This window comes from Rhinoderma darwinii, chromosome 2, assembly GCF_050947455.1.
Source record: "Rhinoderma darwinii isolate aRhiDar2 chromosome 2, aRhiDar2.hap1, whole genome shotgun sequence".
NCBI lineage: Eukaryota > Metazoa > Chordata > Amphibia > Anura > Rhinodermatidae > Rhinoderma > Rhinoderma darwinii.
Window position 1 is genome coordinate 7462239 of NC_134688.1, and position 6594 is coordinate 7468832.

Sequence of the window (6594 nt, forward strand, 5' to 3'; positions counted from 1 at the left end):
CAGTCACTATGTGGTTATGGTGTGGAGGTATTATTCAGTGACAGGATGGGTGTATTATTCAGTCACTATGTGGTTATGGTGTGGCGGTATTATTCAGTAACAGTATGGAGGTATTATTCAGTCACTATGTGGTTATGGTGTGGAGGTATTATTCAGTAACAGTATGGAGGTATTATTCAGTCACTATGTGGTTATGGTGTGGTGGTATTATTCAGTAACAGTATGGAGGTATTATTCAGTCACTATGTGGTTATAGTGTGGCAGTATTATTTAGTAACAGTATGGGGGTATTATTCAGTCACTATGTGGTTATGGTGTGGCGGTATTATTCAGTAACAGTATGGGGGTGTTTTTCAGTCACTATGTGGTTATGGTGTGGGGGTATTATTTAGTAACAGTATGAGGGTATTATTCAGTCACTATGTGGTTATGGTGTGGAGGTATTATTCAGTAACACTATGGGGGTATTATTCAGTCACTGTGTGGTTATGGTGTGGGGGTATTATTTAGTAAGAATATAGGGGTATTATTCAGTCACTATGTGGTTATGGTGGGGCTGTATTATTCAGTAACAGTATAGGGGTATTATTGAGTCACTATATGGTTATGGTATGGCGGTATTATTCAGTACAGTTTGGGGGTATTATTTAGTCACTATGTGGTTATGTTGTGGCGGTATTATTCAGTAACAGTATGGTGGTATTATTCAGTCACTATGTGGTTATGGTGTGGCGGTATTATTCAGTAACAGTATGGTGGTATTATTCAGTCACTATGTGGTTATGGTGTGGCGGTATTATTCAGTAACAGTATGGAGGTATTATGCGGTCACTATGTGGTTATGATGTAATGGTATTATTCAGTAACAGTATGGGGGTATTATTCAGTCACTATGTGGTTATGGTGTGGAGGTATTATTCAGTAACAGCATGGGTGTATTATTCAGTCACTATGTGGTTATGGTGTGGCGGTATCATTCAGTAACCGTATGGGGTATTATTCAGTCACTATGTGGTTATGGTGTGGTGGTATTATTCAGTAACTGTATGGGGGTATTATTCAGTCACTATGTGGTTATGGTGTGGTGGTATTATTCAGTAACAGTATGGGGTATTATTCAGTCACTATGTGATTATGGTGTGGTGGTATAATTCAGTAACAGTATGGGGGTATTATTCAGTCACTATGTGGTTATGGTGTGGCAGTATTATTCAGTAACAGTATGGAGGTATTATTCAGTCACTATGTGGTTATGGTGTGGAGGTATTATTCAGTAACAGTATGGAGGTATTATTCAGTCACTATGTGGTTATGGTGTGGTGGTATTATTCAGTAACAGTATGGAGGTATTATTCAGTCACTATGTGGTTATGGTGTGGCTGTATTATTCAGTAACAGTATGGGGTATTATTCAGTTACTATGTGGTTATGGTTTGGTGATATTATTCAGTAACAGTATAGGGGTATTATTGAGTCGCTATGTGGTTATGGTGTGGTGGTATTTTTCAGTAACATTATGGAGGTATTATTGAGTCACTATGTGGTTATGGTGTGGAGGTATTATTCAGTAACAGTATGGTGGTATTATTCAGTCACTATGTGGTTATGGTGTGGCGGTATTATTCAGTAACAGTATGGTGGTATTATTCAGTCACTATGTGGTTATGGTGTGGCGGTATTATTCAGTAACAGTATGGAGGTATTATGCGGTCACTATGTGGTTATGATGTAATGGTATTATTCAGTAACAGTATGGGGGTATTATTCAGTCACTATGTGGTTATGGTGTGGAGGTATTATTCAGTAACAGCATGGGTGTATTATTCAGTCACTATGTGGTTATGGTGTGGCGGTATCATTCAGTAACCGTATGGGGTATTATTCAGTCACTATGTGGTTATGGTGTGGTGGTATTATTCAGTAACTGTATGGGGGTATTATTCAGTCACTATGTGGTTATGGTGTGGTGGTATTATTCAGTAACAGTATGGAGGTATTATTCAGACACTATGTGGTTATGGTGTGGCTGTATTATTCAGTAACAGTATGGGGTATTATTCAGTTACTATGTGGTTATGGTTTGGTGATATTATTCAGTAACAGTATAGGGGTATTATTGAGTCGCTATGTGGTTATGGTGTGGTGGTATTTTTCAGTAACATTATGGGGTATCATTCAGTCACAATGTGGTTATGGTGTGGCGGTATTATTCAGTAACAGTATGGGGGTATTATTCAGTATCAGTACGGGGGTATTATTCAGTCACTATGTGGTTATGGTGTGGTAGTATTATTCAGTAACAGTATGGTGGTATTATTTAGTCACTATGCGGTTATGGTGTGGTGGTATTATTCTGTAACAGTATGGGGGTATTATTCAGTCACTATGTGGTTATGGTTTGGTGGTATTATTCAGTAACAGTATAGGGGTATTATTGAGTCGCTATGTGGTTATGGTGTGGCGGTATTATTCAGTCACTATGTGGTTATGGTGTGGAGGTATTATTCAGTAACACTATGGGGGTATTATTCAGTCACTGTGTGGTTATGGTGTGGGGGTATTATTTAGTAAGAATATGGGGGTATTATTCAGTCACTATGTGGTTATGGTGGGGCTGTATTATTCAGTAACAGTATAGGGGTATTATTGAGTCACTATATGGTTATGGTGTGGCGGTATTATTCAGTACAGTTTGGGGGTATTATTTAGTCACTATGTGGTTATGTTGTGGCGGTATTATTCAGTAACAGTATGGTGGTATTATTCAGTCACTATGTGGTTATGGTGTGGCGGTATTATTCAGTAACAGTATGGTGGTATTATTCAGTCACTATGTGGTTATGGTGTGGCGGTATTATTCAGTAACAGTATGGGGGTATTAGTCAGTCACTATGTGGTTATGGTGTGGAGGTATTATTCAGTAACAGTATGGGGGTATTATTCAGTCACTATGTGGTTATGATGTAATGGTATTATTCAGTAACAGTATGGGGGTATTATTCAGTCACTATGTGGTTATGGTGTGGCGGTATTATTCAGTAACAGTATGGTGGTATTATTCAGTCACTATGTGGTTATGGTGTGGCGGTATTATTCAGTAACAGTATGGGGGTATTATTCAGTCACTATGTGGTTATGGTGTGGAGGTATTATTCAGTAACAGTATGGGGGTATTATTCAGTCACTATGTGGTTATGATGTAATGGTATTATTCAGTAACAGTATGGGGGTATTATTCAGTCACTATGTGGTTATGGTGTGGAGGTATTATTCAGTAACAGGATGGGTGTATTATTTAGTCACTATGTGGTTATGGTGTGGCGGTATTATTCAGTAACAGTATGGGGTATTATTCAGTCACTATGTGGTTATGGTGTGGAGGTATTATTCAGTAACAGTATGGGGGTATTATTCAGTCACTATGTGGTTATGGTGTGGCGGTATCATTCAGTAACAGTATGGGGTATTATCCAGTCACTATGTGGTTATGATGTGGCGGTATTATTCAGTAACAGTATGGTGGTATTATTCAGTAACAGTATGGGGGTTATTATTCAGTCACTACGTGGTTATGGTGTGGCAGTATTATTTAGTAACAGTATGGGGGTATTATTCAGTCACTATGTGGTTATGGTGTGGCGGTATTATTCAGTAACAGTATGGGGGTATTTTTCAGTCACTATGTGGTTATGGTGTGGGGGTATTATTTAGTAACAGTATGGGGGTATTATTCAGTCACTATGTGGTTATGGTGAGGCGGTATTATTCAGTAACAGTATGGGGGTACTATGCAGTCACTATGTTGTTATGGTGTGGCGGTATTATTCAGTAACAATATGGTGGTCTGATTCAGTCACTATGTGGTTATGGTGTGGCAATATTATTTAGTAACAGTATGGGGGTGTTTTTCAGTCACTATGTGGTTATGGTGTGGGGGTATTATTTAGTAACAGTATGAGGGTATTATTCAGTCACTATGTGGTTATGGTGTGGAGGTATTATTCAGTAACACTATGGGGGTATTATTCAGTCACTGTGTGGTTATGGTGTGGGGGTATTATTTAGTAAGAATATGGGTGTATTATTCAGTCACTATGTGGTTATGGTGGGGCTGTATTATTCAGTAACATTATAGGGGTATTATTGAGTCACTATATGGTTATGGTGTGGCGGTATTATTCAGTACAGTTTGGGGGGAAAATTTAGTCACTATGTGGTTATGTTGTGGCGGTATTATTCAGTAACAGTATGGTGGTATTATTCAGTCACTATGTGGTTATGGTGTGGCGGTATTATTCAGTAACAGTATGGTGGTATTATTTAGTCACTATGTGGTTATGGTGTGGCGGTATTATTCAGTAACAGTATGTGGTTATGATGTAATGGTATTATTCAGTAACAGTATGGGGGTATTATTCAGTCACTATGTGGTTATGGTGTGGAGGTATTATTCAGTGACAGGATGGGTGTATTATTCAGTCACTATGTGGTTATGGTGTGGCGGTATCATTCAGTAACAGTATGGGGTATTATTCAGTCAATATGTGGTTATGGTGTGGTGGTATTATTCAGTAACAGTATGGAGGTATTATTCAGTCACTATGTGGTTATGGTGTGGAGGTATTATTCAGTAACAGTATGGAGGTATTATTCAGTCACTATGTGGTTATGGTGTGGTGGTATTATTCAGTAACAGTATGGAGGTATTATTCAGTCACTATGTGGTTATAGTGTGGCAGTATTATTTAGTAACAGTATGGGGGTATTATTCAGTCACTATGTGGTTATGGTGTGGCGGTATTATTCAGTAACAGTATGGGGGTGTTTTTCAGTCACTATGTGGTTATGGTGTGGGGGTATTATTTAGTAACAGTATGAGGGTATTATTCAGTCACTATGTGGTTATGGTGTGGAGGTATTATTCAGTAACACTATGGGGGTATTATTCAGTCACTGTGTGGTTATGGTGTGGGGGTATTATTTAGTAAGAATATGGGGGTATTATTCAGTCACTATGTGGTTATGGTGGGGCTGTATTATTCAGTAACAGTATAGGGGTATTATTGAGTCACTATATGGTTATGGTATGGCGGTATTATTCAGTACAGTTTGGGGGTATTATTTAGTCACTATGTGGTTATGTTGTGGCGGTATTATTCAGTAACAGTATGGTGGTATTATTCAGTCACTATGTGGTTATGGTGTGGCGGTATTATTCAGTAACAGTATGGTGGTATTATTCAGTCACTATGTGGTTATGGTGTGGCGGTATTATTCAGTAACAGTATGGAGGTATTATGCGGTCACTATGTGGTTATGATGTAATGGTATTATTCAGTAACAGTATGGGGGTATTATTCAGTCACTATGTGGTTATGGTGTGGAGGTATTATTCAGTAACAGCATGGGTGTATTATTCAGTCACTATGTGGTTATGGTGTGGCGGTATCATTCAGTAACCGTATGGGGTATTATTCAGTCACTATGTGGTTATGGTGTGGTGGTATTATTCAGTAACTGTATGGGGGTATTATTCAGTCACTATGTGGTTATGGTGTGGTGGTATTATTCAGTAACAGTATGGGGGTATTATTCAGTCACTATGTGGTTATGGTGTGGTGGTATTATTCAGTAACAGTATGGAGGTATTATTCAGTCACTATGTGGTTATGGTGTGGCTGTATTATTCAGTAACAGTATGGGGTATTATTCAGTTACTATGTGGTTATGGTTTGGTGATATTATTCAGTAACAGTATAGGGGTATTATTGAGTCGCTATGTGGTTATGGTGTGGTGGTATTTTTCAGTAACATTATGGGGTATCATTTAGTCACAATGTGGTTATGGTGTGGCGGTATTATTCAGTAACAGTATGGGGGTATTATTCAGTATCAGTACGGGGGTATTATTCAGTCACTATGTGGTTATGGTGTGGTAGTATTATTCAGTAACAGTATGGTGGTATTATTCAGTCACTATGCGGTTATGGTGTGGTGGTATTATTCAGTAACAGTATGGGGGTATTATTCAGTCACTATGTGGTTATGGTTTGGTGGTATTATTCAGTAACAGTATAGGGGTATTATTGAGTCGCTATGTGGTTATGGTGTGGCGGTATTATTCAGTAACAGTATGGTGGTATTATTCAGTCACTATGTGTCCAAAAGAAAAATTTGTGGAGAAATCCTCCAGCTCACCTGACACACTCCTGTGTGTCGTTGATAGCGCCCGGTTCCTCGTGTCGGCACACGGGTTACAGGTAGGAAAACAGGGAAACAAAGATAGGATCCAGCGCTGGGATGCGTTTAAAATGGAAATCGATTTTTCCAAGTTTAATGTCATGAGTTAAAAGGAAGTCCAGTGGTATAGGTCCAGGGTGTGCATGAAGTGGAGGGAGGGTATCCTCTGTGGCCTACGCGTTTCGGACGATTTTGCATCCTTAAACTTGGCTGTGATGTCCGAAATGTGAATCACAGCCAAGTTTAAGGACGCAGCATCGTCCGAAACACGTAGGCCACAGAGGATACCCTCCCTCCACTTCATGCACACCCTGGACCTATACCACTGGACTTCCTTTTAACTCATGACATTAA